The sequence below is a fragment of the Platichthys flesus genome, chromosome 18 (assembly GCF_949316205.1).
Source record: "Platichthys flesus chromosome 18, fPlaFle2.1, whole genome shotgun sequence".
NCBI lineage: Eukaryota > Metazoa > Chordata > Actinopteri > Pleuronectiformes > Pleuronectidae > Platichthys > Platichthys flesus.
In genome coordinates, this window is record NC_084962.1 from 15371996 (window position 1) to 15387019 (window position 15024).

Here is a 15024-nt window from a genome sequence, read left to right on the forward strand (position 1 = left end):
TCTGTCTCAGCAGAGCAATATAACATCCAGGGAATCTCTGATCACTCCAACACAAGGCAAAATAGTTTTTTTTTAGCTCCTGGGTCTAATGGAATGCGGCATAAGCCAAAGCAATATCGACTGTCAACCAAATGTGCCAAAGGTGGCCTGAAATAGTTTTGTGACATCCGGATTACACCTTTACAAAAAAAGGGCCCCACATTTGTCTTGAGGTATTTGTGTCATATTTGCTAGTGGTGCAACAAAATAAATGCAGGGCTAGTTTTTCGCTCCTTGTGTCTCGACATATTCCCAAGTTTATCAAGATCATCTGCTTCTCTCATCAGATATGAATTTAGAAGGAATGATGACTGTGTAGAGGAAGAGAGAGATAGAGACTGATGCCACCAGTTATAGGCTCTTATCAGATAACTGGGGAATCAGCAGGTAACGTGAGGCTCTGCTGTGCTCAGGCTGAAGGTCGAAGAGAGTGTCATCCTTCCTGGGGGTGGGGGGGGGGGAGATGTCGAGCCCTCCGTCGCCTCGCTGGCCCCCGGGTCGGTGTGATGCAGTACAACAACCTGACACTGGTGCGCGCACTGCAGCTTCAACACCGTCCAACTGCTCCCACCACCACCACCACCACCACCAGGGTCTGCAGCAGCCAGAGTCAAGCGAGAGAAAGGCACGAACAGGAAGCTCACCGCCGTCCCTCCAAAATAAATCACACCCAAACACAAGTTCGACAATTTACATGAGGTATTACAGAGGTATAATAAATGAAAATGTATTATATAGAATTAATTGAATAGAAAATAGACCAAAACATGTATGTAGCATATATAGCATTGAAGGTATATAGGTACTCCTGCCTCTTGTATACTTGTATTCAAATACATATTTATGGTATATAAGTAATCTAAAAAGAAAATATTCAAGTAAGAAGAAAATAAAAACAAGTTGATGATATTAATACATATAAATAAATAATAGAAATAGACCAAAACTTATGATATGGGCCAAAATTCTACTTATTTGCCTTGATAATATTTGACATATTATTTACGTTTGGGCATAAATCAAGAGATGTTAGGGTGAAAGATTACTTGGTAAACTCTGTTAAAGTGAGAACTGATACTGAATAACTTAGACTGCTCACAAGTGCAAAATGAGGATTATTTATCATATTATTATGACCAAGTAATAACTCAAAATAGCTAAATAAAATATCATGTTTTTATTTATATCTATTTTGTATGTAAAGCAGTTTGAGCTGCATTTCTTGTACAAAGGGTTCTACACAGATAAGGTTTATTATTGTCACTGTTAATTGTCCCATTCCAACTCAGGGACAATGCAGCCTATTACATTGAAAGCTCCTGACAGGAAGTGCAGTGTGTCCCCTCCGTGTTGTTCCTTGACACCGGCCGTCCAGCAGCAGATCACCACAGAGCAGCCTCGACTGCCGGATTCACAGAGCCTCAGCTCCCCTCCTCCAGTTTCTGTTTCCGCCGCAGCGTTTTCCCCGTTATTTTAACCCCGGAGCGGCTGATCTGTGCGGCCGCTGGACCCCGGCGAAACCCGGCAAGGTAAGTCGATGCTGATAAAAAACCCGTCGTGCATGGCGGAAACGTCGGAGGAGACAGCGGCTCCTTCCCCGCCGCTACATCCCGGCCTGTTGACTGCGTCGCTGCTGGGACCGCCGTGCCCAGACAGCGGAGGCGGCAGGGGAGGGACGTCTGGTGGTCCCGTTATACCAGCGCCGCTCCTCGGCGTGACGCTGCTCCTCTCCCGGGTGGAGGAGGTCCGCTGCTCACATACGTTTCACATCCCTCCCGCACATACACGCTCATACATTGGCGCTCCTCCGCTGCCGTCCGTGTCGCGCCAAGGAAAAAAGCAAGTGTTTCAAAACAACCCCCCGGGCTCACAGTGCGTGAAGAGCGGGGCAGCTCTGCCGGAAGCCCCCGGTGCAGACGGCGGCGGCAGCGGAGGCTTCCCCCCCTGGGTTGTGTCGGTGGGGACGTGGGTGTTTAATGTGGCAGCTTTATTGACGGCTAACGGCGCTAGGAGCATGTAGCCTGTAAGCTAGCTGCGTTTGTTGTCTGTTGCTGGGAGCTGAATGGGAGAGAGATGACCTCCACCCTCACACACCCATATGGAAACACAGAGACTCATGACACACGGGAGGTGTTTGACAACGTGATGTGTGTGTGTGTCCTCTGGTGTGTCCCCCGTCATTGTGTGTGTCTGATGCGAGGCGAGTGGACAAAGCTGCCTGTGTTTCAGCCTCGGGGCGCCGCTGCTGGTGCCCGTCAGGACCCGCTGCGAGAGGCGAGCGTTTGTTTGCGCTGTCCAGAGGTGTGGTTAATGCGTAATAAGTCTCGTTGATGGGCGATGGTCCTCGGCCTGGGTCTCAACTCCATCACTGCAGGACAACCAGAGGGATGTGCCCCCTCCTCCCATCATCTCCTCACACACACACATACAGCTATCCTTGTTGGGACGTTGCATCACTTCAATTCATTGTTGACCAACAAGAACCAGAACCTGTTCCCCAACTGCAGTTATGACAAATTCATGCCAAACCCTAACCGCAACGTAACCATGATTCACATCCTATTTTAAACCACACAAATGTCACAAATGTTCATTTTAGAGCGGCCCTAAAGAGGTACACAATGAACACACACACACATAGTTGTGTTTCCATGATTTACTCTAATCCTTAATCTAACTGTAACCTACCCAGACTGAAGCCTAACCTTAGTTACCCAAGAGGTCTACTGGTCCCTGCAAGATCAGTGTTTATGCTGGATAAGATCATACACACACACACACACACACACACACACACACACACACACACACACACACACACACACACACACCTACTCACACACCTACTCACACACACACACACACACACACAAATGGTTGTGTCTCAATGACTGCAGAGAACAATTTACTCTAACCCATAATCTAACTGTAACCTAACCTTAACCTCAGTCTAGGCCTATGTCCCCAAGAAGTCTACTGGTCCCTACATGATCACTGTTTATGCTGGAAAAGACCCTACATACAAACATACAGACACACACACGCATAGTTGTGTTTCCATGACCTCGGAGGATGAATTATTCTAACCAACTGTAACCTAACACTAACCTCAACGTAACCATAATTCACTTCCTACCCCAAACCTCAGAAATGTCCCATGAGCAGCAGACCGTGGTCCCCATGAGGGCCACTGGTTCTAGAAAGGTCACTGTTTACAGTCCTAAAAAAACACCAAACAAACACACACACACACACACACACGCAGTTGTGTTTTCATAATTTACTCTAACCCTTAATCTAACTGTAACCTAAATATAACCTTATCCCATGTCTAACCTTAACCTGACCTAGGTTTGGACTCCAGGAGGTCTACTGGTCCTGATCCAAGACCTTAACCTAACCACGCTTCCCATCTTACCTCTGACCTTAACCAGGACCTCAAAAATTATCTTTTGTCTTATAAGGGCAAGGCTCTGGCTTCCATAATGTCTACTGGTCCTGATAAAGTCAGTGTTTGTCAGTCTGCAATCTGTCAGTATGTAGATGACGGTAATATTCTCCTGATCTCAGAGGTAAAGCTGAAACCAAAGCATGCCAGGGAACAGCATCATGTACGTGTCTGTGTAATCTTATTTAACAGGACAGATTCAGTGGAAGGGAAGTGCAGTATCTTGTAAGTGCATCATCTCATAAAAACACCGTTGCACACTTTTCAACCCTGATGAATATGTACCGTCGATGGCAGCACCACCAGTACACAGATTGCGTTTGTGGGTCTGTGTTCATTGTAGCTGCAGCCGACTTCGTGCTGGTGAGGCTGAAAGGTTCAGTTCCCAGCAGGGGCTCCCATTCGCAGATGAGTGCATTCATATTGTGGTTAAAAACAAAGAAATTGCCACTAATTGGTATTTAAATAAATGTGCAGCTCAGTCTGCAAACTCTCAGTATAGAGATGGTTGTAATATTGTTATTGTCTCTGAGCTGAAGCTATAACCATTGCATGTCAGCGAACAGTATGATGGAAGTCTCGGGTTAAATCTTCTTTAACAGGAAAAATCCAGTGAGAAATAAGAGCGTATTTGTGATACCGATAAACGATGACCCTTTTTTTTTTAGCTCAACGGTTTCATATCACTTTATGTCCGTTGCTGATATTAAAATACATATTTAATCCCTGTGAAGCGGGAGGTGATTTTTCTTTCTTTGACAGCATATTGTCTGACAGTGAATAATTTGCTCGTGGTGTCGTGTAGCACCACAATTATCCCCCATGTTTTCGATCCATTTGCAGCCAATATCCATTGTGTTCTCATTTGAATTGTAGTTGCTGACAAGGGAGGAAACTCAACACCTATAGACAACGAATGCATCATTAATGTTATCTAATAAAGTCAGCCTTGGTAACTGGAAGTGGATTGACTGAGTTAGTAGCCCAAATCCATTCATGAATAAGTGAACAGCCATATATATTGCGGCGACAGCAGTCTGTGCCACGGCAGGAGTGTTCAGGCTCAGATTCCAGTGGCAGGGCCCATGCTGTCAGACAGACGCGTGTTTGAATATTAACTGCTTTAAAGCTTCAGTGGCCAATTATTTTACATATAGTAAAAGCGCTTTGGCAACAATTTGCTTTGATGGGGGCTTTTGTCATTTTTGGAATCAATAGGCGTAGCCATGTAACACATTTGTGTCAGCCGAGTGCAAATCATAGCTTTAGAGCTTTTCGATGAAGCCCTTAAATCCAATGGTGGCGATAACACTCAAAATCGCCCTTGAAATTCACATGGCATGTTTGAAGGGTCGTTGCAGGAAGGTTGTGTTGTTTCTGTTCGGTGAGCTGATTGTTTTGGACAAATGTTGCATTTGCACCCATGTACCTGCTGTAACACACAATACCACATCTATAATACAGGAGACTGCTTTCCAGAAAAGTACTGCCCCCCCTCTCTTTCACTTCAGCTGATCTATTTTCTCTCATTCCCCTTCCTTCATTTCCCTCCCTCTCTCTCTCTCTGCCATTTATGCTTCCACCTTCCATGCTTCATGCCACTGTCTGTCTTCATTTTTCACTAATGAGTTAATTAAACATATTAGTGTTGCTCTGCCATAGAGGTTAGATGCAGTGCAGTAAGCAAAAATGGCAGAGGACTTATTCCATATTTTTATCTGTATTTAACACCGTGCACATTTGTCATGTGGCATTTTCTCGCTTTGGTTTAGTGCAACAATCCGCCGCCAAGTGGAGTTTTATTTAAAATAGCATTTGGATTTGTTTTTCATTTCAGTTCTGTCTTTTCAATACCAGCTTGTCACCTGCACAGCAACCCGCCTCTGTTTGCATGAAAAGCCATTCTAATTTCAAGCATCACAGTGTTTTGGCTCAGTGTACAGTGTGTGTATACATCCCCCTTTTGCACCCTGTTGTCCCAGATATATCCTGAGAACGTCAGACGGATGAGAAGAGAAGGCTGAATAGAGCTATGGAGGAAACAAACAAACACATTTTGAAGACACGTTTCCAGTTTTGGGGTCTCCTGCTGCAAACACAAAGAACATCGAGCTGAAGAAGCATGGAACGGCAATGCGTGTAGCGAGTTCCAGTAACAATGCTACCAAATGGGCAGGCTCATCTGGTAGCATTGTTTTGTTGGCATTGTATATCTCTGTTTAGGGTTTTCCTGATCCCCAAATTCCAGACAATGTACTATAAATAGAGCAGAAGTCCTTGAAAAGAAGCTTTTGCTTTTGTTGTTCCTGCTTTGAGGAAGGAAAATATTGAAATGATCGTGTATGAGGACATGGACAACCACTGATGTCTGAGCCTTACTATGAAAGATTCGGTCTGTGAAGGAAAGAAGGATAAAGAATAACGACTTCTGGTGCTGGTTGATTGAACAATCACTGTACAACCACTTTTTGCATTTTGCTGGCATTTATCATGTGAGACTGGAGTTTTGTGTCTGTTTTCTCTCCCCTCTGCCCTCCAGGCTTTAAAAACACCAGTGGAGCGATATGAAATAATCATGAACCCTTAATGATCGCAATGATTGGAGAAGATTAATGATGTCTTGTACATTAGGGTAAGGGCTGTAGCGCCGCCCACCTGCAGGTTGTTTGCAGCGACATACCTGTGGTCTTTAGGTTCCTATACGCTTGCAGAATGCAGCCTTTTCTAAAGGGCAAAATCTGTAGGAAAAAGGCCTTTGTGCCATTACTATCTGTATTGTAAGACAGAGTGTCTGTCTAGTGATCGTATGAGCCAATCACAGGGCGAGTGTCGGGCTGGTTTCCATGGAGAAATGTGGGCTGGGCAGTGAGGCTGCTGGAGCTCAGCTTGAGCAGGCTAGCCTGATCCATGCTGATACCATTCTCCAGCAGCAGGAAAAGGAAAGGCCCCAACAGGCCTGCCATGCTGTCTGCTCGTCCAAATGTCTCTATGCCTGTCTACCTGTCTTACTCAGCTGAATGTCTAAAGACAGGGTGAAAAAAGGGGGATGGGTCTGGAGAGGAATTCAGTCAGACAGGCACAATAGGAGCTTGGCCCGATAGGCACGTGGCATCAGATTGGATTTGTGTAGGAGCTATCTTTGGTGGATTTGGAGGCAGTTTCAGTGTTTCCCGCAGGATTTTTTTCAGCAGCGGTGGTGTGGTCCCCGAGCCCTCTAGGGGGGTCCGGGGGCATGAACATTTTTTGTACCCTTTACATTGGAATGCATGAATCTGATGCACTTTGAGAGGAGAATATGCACTTAAATCCTATTCAAACTGTCCTGTGTATTACTGTAGATGGGATTATTGGTGTTGTAACTTTGCCTTTTGTGTCTTCATTTACAGATTTTTATATTTTTGTATAGTAATATTTAAACAAAAAATGCCACAACGCAAATATAATCAGGTCCAAGAACTGGCTAAACAGCTGCCCTTCCTTATCAGTGTATCTGATAAAGACAGATGACAAAATCAATTCAAACGTGTCACCTTTTACATTTATTTAATTAAATAATTTGTACTTTTATCGAACAAACTTGCCTAACATGCAGATCAAGTTGACGATTTATGGCAACAGCAGAAGACAACAAAAGAGGACAACAGACGGAGAACTGTGTAGTTTTTGCTCATCCACAAAGGCTACATCCAGCCTGCGAGCATTTAATTCTCCTTGGCTTTTTAAAGAAGAGCTCCAGTGCTCTTCTGTAGGGGAATTTGGTGGTGGGTTAGGAAAATTGATTAAGCTTGTTATTGCTTAAAACACTTCTTCTTAGTCTTGGGCGTCAAAAAGTGATGAGAAAATTATAAAATAAATATAAGTTATACATAATAGAAACTATTCATGATCTTTTAAGAAGTCCTTAGGTTTTTTCCCTGCATTTATGCTAATGACCACATGCTTACAGGCGATTAGCATAAATCCCTAACTAAAATACGCGATGAAAACGTGTTTTATATGGCAATAAAGAACAACATCGGATCTAACAGTATGGATTCATTTTTCAAAGTTCCCGAAAATACCTAGGCTATAAATTCCTGACTGGATATAAGCTCCTGTAAAGGCTATGAGTGATCCCAAAAAGAGCGACAACACCCACACACACACACGGACGGAGCGGACGGACCCTTTTTGATTTATAGTTCTACGAGCCTTTTTGTTGTGAAAACAATTCACCGCCAGAACAGTAGATGGCGCAACTGAAGTCGAGCTTAGAGAAGCCTACCTCATGAGGTATATAGAAGAAGTCCACGCTGGTTTATTTACGTCCTCCCGGCTCCTCACACACAGTGAACGATGGCAGCTAACAGAAAAAGGATGTTGATGACGCGACAGTTTTTGCTGAATAAAGTGACACCCAGCGGGTCATAATGCTTATGTTATCGTGTCTTAACGCAGTGGTTCCCCGGTCTTGTTTCCAAACTGCGTTTCTAATTCAACAGCTGCAACAGCTTGAAGCTACACGGAGGCAGCTAGCTTCCCCCCAGCTTCCACACACAGTCAGCAGGGACACCCGATACTAACTACTACCGTTAGTTAGTATCGATCTAAAGTGTTTGCTTCTAACCTGACGGTGTTTGAGAAACAGTGTCATGAGCCGTGGGATTAAAGTCAGCGGGTTTTTGCGCTGTTCCCACCGCAGTTAGCATGGTGGTTAGCCCGCTAGCCTCGTTATGAAAGTTCGTTATAACAGTATGTGACCGTACACACATGCCGTAAGTGCTCTAACCAGCCACCGTCAGCCGGACAACGCCGCTGGCTTAACACACTTGTCACATTAATCATAGTCGTAGTTGTGATTTTGGTTAATTGTGATGTAGGGAATGGAACAGGAAGTTTCCATTCCGAAATGCTGGCGTTAGCGGACCAATCACAGCCAAGGGCTATCCGTGGGCTCTCCGCCATTTCGACGTGTAGTTAGAAAAATGAGAGCCGCGGAGCCGCGGAGAGGCACGGAGAGGGCGTTCCACGTTGGAGAAGGCGGTCCTCTCTGTCCGTGTCCGTCAAAACGGAGAAGCATACATTGGCCTAACTTTGCATCCGTGTAGGGTAGCCTCTTCTTTGATGTTGGTTACGTGACGATGTGCTGCGTGCTGCGCAATTGACGTTACGCGCTGTATATTTTCTTAAAGGAGCTACGTAAAAAAAAAAAAAAATTAGGAGGAGGATTTTTATTGCAGCGGCGGAGAAAATTCAGCAGCGGCGGCGCGCCGCTGCTGTGTGAACGTGGGGGAAACACTGAGTTTGAATGTGTGCTGGGTTTGGGTTGAGGGGAAGCTCTGAGTGTGCCCTCTCCCTCTTAGTGATGCTGTGACCAGTCAAAGATCCTGACCTGGACTTCCCCTCAAAGAGTGTACAACCCAAGCTCTGTTGGGCCCTGCAGGAAGGCTGATCAACCGGCAGTGCACTCACGTCAGAGAGGATGTGTATTCAGGCGTGTGTGTGTGTGTTAGTGCTCTTGCTCATATGTGCTGGCTTTTGCTCTATCTCTGGGAGTTATTGCTGCTGCAGCCTGAGCTGAGAACTGGGTTTTACGATATTTCTTCTTGGCTCATTGGAGCCTTCCAGAAATAGGCATGTACCCATCCACATGCACCACTTAAATTCTATCCTTCCATTTTTTCTTTTTTTCCAGAAGGAGGCGTTTAACTGCCCCATGTTGCACAGCCTCCTATGTCAGTCTCTTTTTTATAAATTTTCTATGTTTTTATATATATACGCAGTGAGTTTCTTTACTGTCTCTGCGAATGACTGGCTCTAAATCAAGAATAAAGAAAGATGCAGTGAAGTTAGTTGTGCCTCCTCTCCATAAGGAACTAAACTCACATGGGGTATGACACACTGACAATTTTTAGCTCATCAAAAGTTGTGTGCAGCTTACTGTGCGACACAATCAGCCCACATGGTCCCTGCCAACCAACCACCCACCTACCCACAAAATCCCCTGATGCTCTGCACCCATGGCCCATCAAACAGCCGTGTCATTCCCTCTGAGTCCACAGCTCAGGCCAGGATCAGCACAGAGATGGAGGACTAGTGGGATTCAGCGGTGCTGCTAAGAATTCTCTGCTGCCTGACAAGATACAGCACTGTCTGGGTCTTATATACCCCACAGCATCAGACTTAAAACAGGATCTAAAACTGACTTCAGCCTCTAAAGGGCTCTCTATAGCCTCCTGAAAGTACAAACCCATAATAGTTGCATCCACGGACGGATGGGACAGAGATTTGGAGTGCAGAAAAGGCAGAGGCATATGGAGGGGAAATTAGGAGAAAAGAGAGAGGTAGTAATTGGGACAGCTGCGCAGCTTGAGGCACAAGCAGCCAGATCACCCACCTCTTTCCCACCCCTCACTCTCTCCACCCTAGAAAATAAAAAAGAGAGCCAGAAAGCCAGATGCTGGCCATTAGGATCACAGTGACAATAACCCAAATTCATTGTTTGGCCAGACCACAGAGGGCACAAGCCCACAAAGACACACACATAGGAATAGAAAAGCTCCTCTGACAGAATGGGTGCATTTCCCACTCTTGGGTAGAATGGTGGTGTGACAGGCCTGCATGTACATAGGGGTTTATAGATATATTCTATTTCAATCAGGAAGCACAAATTCCCAGCAGCCCCTCCACTTCTGCCCACACACATGAGAATTATTGAATGGCCTCCATTTAGCCATGGTATCTGATCCAGCACTGTCCAGGACTGGATGGCCGGCGTGTGACCCCCACGCAAGTCCAGAGAGGGTTCAACCCCAGGGCCCGCGGAAAGTGGGACTTGGCCGACGATGAAAGGCCTGCATTATTTTTCTCACAGGTGGGGGTCTATTTATGCCATTGGTGCCATTCCTGCTCTCTGAAGGGTTGTTTGCAATGGTGGGGGTGGTGTTTGTGTACCTTTGCTGTAACTCTATTGATTCCCATGGGGTAAATTCATCTCTGTGACCTCCATTAAGAGGTCAGAATGGAGGGTCAGCTACAGTTTGTAGTGCTCGCAGCTCGAGGAGAGTCAGTGTTTCTCTTTGCACTAATCCCCCTAAAGCCTGTGCCAAGTCCACAGGAGGTGAGGTGGTTAATGTGCATTTGTCCATCTCCATATCTATCAAAGAGTTCCTTGTAAGTGTGTGTGGCATATGCAGTGTGTGTTACCGATGGTCGGGGGTGTAGGGCGCCGGCTGAGAGGATTGTGAGGGATCGTGGGGGATTGGCCTGATTGGATTTCCATTGCAGGAGTCCTGTCACCTGGCTCAGTGATGCGCTCGGGAAAACAGCAGGATAGCAGTCAAACAGCAGCCACGCTGTGAATATACAGTGAAATCTGCATTCAGGCACTGCAGATACAAACACCCACTGTACAGAATAGAGATAAACCTCCCATTGCCAAGTTGCGAACATCCGCCAAATCCTTGACTTTGTCCCTTTAAGAGGTGTTAATAAATACTCCCCTGTATGGAAACAAATCTTCTTTCAGACACTTAGGAAATAATAGTGGGGGTTAGTTTCTGGAACCATTTAATTGCTGTATGATAGTTTCTTACTTCCTGCAGAGCGTGTAATGTCATATTTTCCTGCATCTGGCACTTTAAAGCTCAAATTTCAGAATCACACAAAAACACTTTCTTTGTAGATTAGGACTCATTATTGCACTGTCATAAATGCATTGTTAACCAGGCCGTGGCAGCAATTTATCCAGTACGTAGCCTCAAATGACCAGAATGCAATGCAGGGACAGCTTGTTCAGACATCAGAGCACAATGCTTTTGAATGAATAAAAAAAAAAAAAGGTCTGATATAATCTTCAGACCTACATATATGTATATAACCCGCAGGTGAGTTAACACTCTGTTTCATGGAGCTTGTCAGGACTTTTCTCTGGGGGATGTTGAATAGCACTCCGGGAAATATAAGAACTCACTAACTGAAGTCGAATTAGACAAGGAATGGTGAAGGAAAATGTCTACAACAAAATAGTAATTATAACGATTGCAGAATAACTCAGGCAGTGAATACTGATGATTTTCAGCAGCATAAGAGTATCTGGGGGTGGATTATTCTTTTTAGTCTTTTTCTCACATTTCTCCCAATGGACATCAGCAGAGAATCGGGGGGGTCAAAAAGTGGATGAAACGTGTATCAGCATTGCATTTGAAGTTGCAATGCATTTGAAGAATACACTTAAGGTTAAATAACTTAAAAGATGTGACTTAAAATCATTTCTGGTAGCTTCCTCTCTTGGAGGATTGTGGAAATATCTCCCACTGGACTTCTCAGTTATGTCCAGTTGTGCAGCTTAATGGTATTGCTGTGCATTAAGGAGTTCCGCGTGCCAGAAAACTCTCATTCCCCAGTGTTTCAGTTATTGATTGAGTTACGAAATTAATTTATAATGCTCATGTTGCAGGCTTTGCGTTTACAGTTATCGAATTCTTTTGATACTGAGACATCAATATGAAATGTTCAGCCCTTGCACAACGCAGATGGAGGATATTTGTTGGTTGCTGGGGCAGGTCATAGAAGTAATGTGCATGTCTAGTGAAAAGTAACTTGTATTACTCTCAAGGTAAGACAGAGCTCATTGGTCGCCAGGGGCCTTCCATCAAAAAGAGGCAAATTGATTTTTTGGGTTTCACATCGCATCTGAAATAAATAATTACAAAACTGAAGAGGACTGTGCATTACTGTGTGAACATAAAACACAATGTTAACGTTACTTGGTCTGCACGGCATGCTAGAAAACTAACATTATTTTGTCCTTCTTTGTGCCACGTCACCGTCTGGCCTCTTTCATCTGGCCTGTCATGTTACAAACCCAAAACAATTGTTATTTTATACAGCTGAATTTGAGTGCCTTTTGGAAATTTGCTGCTCAAAGTTTTGGTCCTACAGTTGCAACACAGCTTCTCACTTCTAGTTGATGCTGGTGTGTCATATCAGCGATAACTAAGTAACTTGATGACAGGCCCAAATTAAACTTGGCCATTGTTGGTTTGTGTGCTCTCTGCAAACCACTGTCAGTACTTGTCACAGATAGTGTGGGAGTGAGGCACCGCCAAACTGTACCACCACAGGACAACTGTGAGTGAGCTACGTGATACTGCACTTACAACAGTGATAGCTGTTGTCCATTGGCCCAACACTACTCTCAAAGATGTGTCAGATACAGCTTATCTATAGTTCAGCTGGTTACATGTGGGGAGTGAATTTTGAGACTCAAGAGGAAGTGTGGGCTTTTATCACTTTGGAAGTAGAGTTGCTTCTTCTTTTATGTGTCATTAGGCTCCATGATTTTCAAGAAGGGGAAAAGTACCAACAACCCTGCAACACTTAATCTTCAGTGCTTTGCCACACAAACACTTTTCTATCATGCATCTGGCTGCTTCTGTGAGCTTGATGATGTCCTCCTTCAGCATTTGTGAGAGTGGCAGTACTGGCATTCACCTATGGCAAAGCCTTTGGCGAACCAGCATGAGATAATTAGCATCTGACATGGTTGTCATGTAGCCCAGGGGCTGTTGCAGCACACAGTGTCATTTCCTCCCCTTTCCTCTCCATTTATGTTATCATAGCCTAGTCCTCCACAACCCCACTGCTCCCTACCACCAGTGCCATAAATGCAGAGGGGACTTAAAAGGGTCTACTTGGCAGACCAATTCCTCAGTATTAGCTGTGTTCTGGGAGAGCAGTAACAACATGCCAGTCAGATATAAGAGCCCCTAATAGGACTCAATGAGATGACACAGCAGTCCAAGGCCTATTATTCTGCCAGAGCTGTGGGACAGACAGGAAGGGAGCAGAAGAAAATGACTGAACATAAACCCCAAAAAAGATGAAGCATCCCTTATGGAAACGGTATTAAAGAGGACTGTGTAGAATAGGTTGAGGTTCTCTGAACTGGATGCATTTTGTCTTTCCTGTCTTTGTTGGTGGCCAAGGGGTAGTTTTGACGTGGATTGAGCAGACATTCATGTAATGCCCGCTATCAGCTTTTCAAATATGCATCTGTAAAATTGCTGTATGACAAGCTGCTCTAGAAACAGAAAACAGCCTTTCCCTGGCCTATTTCTTTGTCTACTTTTCTTTGATCTTGTGACAACAGCAAAGAATTGAAGTTGACACATCAACTCAGACTAGAGCTTTAAACACACAGCAAGGGCTTTGCCCCCTCACTTTGATTTGTGGAGTAAATTGAGGATTATTATAGATGAATCCAGTGTTATGGTTGTCCTCCAACTCTTGATGTTTTAACAAAAACTAAAACAGTGCAACTGCTGTGCTGTCGCATTAGAGGAGGAATAAGGCAAACCGCAACCCTGTATGGCATACTCACTTATCATCTTTCCACAACAGCATAGAAAATGTGTTTTTAAGAGCCATAATAGTGCCATATAGTGAGAGCTAATTACATGTTCACTATAGAGGTACTTGTCCCAGTGTGAGTAGGGAAGTGGGGAAGTTTTTACAGCATGGGCAGGCTCAAGGTCAAGCTGTGAGGGTCAAGCTTCATCTGTAAGCTTACCCCTCGATTTGAAAGCTGACCCAGCCACTCGATTGAAATAACAAAACGCCTCTGTTACCCAGCCTCTTTTTCGTTCATAGTGGCATCATCCGCCTCACTCAGTCTCTCCTCTGGCAATTGGCCCCCTAATTGAGGCACTCTTGAGCCATGTTTAGCACCGTGGCAATGTTGCCCTGCAGATAATCATTGTCTTGTGGATTAGCATTACAACAGAGGAGAGGCTTTGCTTTAATTCCACTAACACTGGACCAAGCTCCTTTTTGTCGACTCGCCTGCCGGGGTTGTCTTAACTGGGATTAGAAGGATGGGCTGCTAGCGCCCACCAGGCCCCACACTGCGCTCATGCCCCTGCCTTTGTTCTTGAGTGAACCCTCTTCGTGCCCTTGTATGTATCTGAACGTCAAAACCAGAAAATCTCAATTATCCCCTCACCATTGTATTTTGAACCTTACCTGAAGTTTACACTCTATCTTGAAACATAACTTGAAAAGAGAAGTTCACCATTAAATATTCATGTCAATTGAAACCAATACAGTAAGAGTTACCCTCAGGTTCGATCCTGGCATACCTTCTGTCAAAGGACGGAAGATAACAAGGCTATCTTTGTACAGCTTAAGAAAAGCAAAAACCTCTGACAAAGTTGTCCATGAAGCTTGTGCAGCATGCTCTGTGCCAAATCGTTTGACTTTCCTCTACTTGTAAGTTACCCTGTCCTTGAATGAGTTCTAAAACCTCAGCCTTTTTTAATGTTAATTATATGTACAAGCATACTTCCTCCCCTTCACACACATTGAGCCTAGCGTTAGTTCAAGCAAGCCACGTTAGTTCAGGCAAGCTCAGCTCACCTGACAGCTACAGCTGCTGATCTCAAAGCCAGCCCACATCAGCTGATGGCTCAGCTGACTCTCTTCAACACATTCGTTGGCGAAGTTCAAACAAGGCGCCTCATTTAAGCTCTTTCAGTCTGCCTCCCCCGGCTGCTTCC

At 44.8% G+C, this 15024-nt stretch overlaps 1 protein-coding gene across 1 annotated transcript in view; it reads left to right on the forward strand.

Moving 5' to 3' along the window:
- Positions 1-1423: 1423 nt before the first annotated feature.
- The window catches only part of fut8b (fucosyltransferase 8b (alpha (1,6) fucosyltransferase)), a 79113-nt gene continuing 65512 nt past the window's right edge, over positions 1424-15024 (forward strand). The window contains exon 1 of the mRNA XM_062411915.1: positions 1424-1568. The gene's annotated coding sequence lies outside the window, so the exon portion shown is untranslated. The remainder of the gene's footprint in view (positions 1569-15024) is intronic.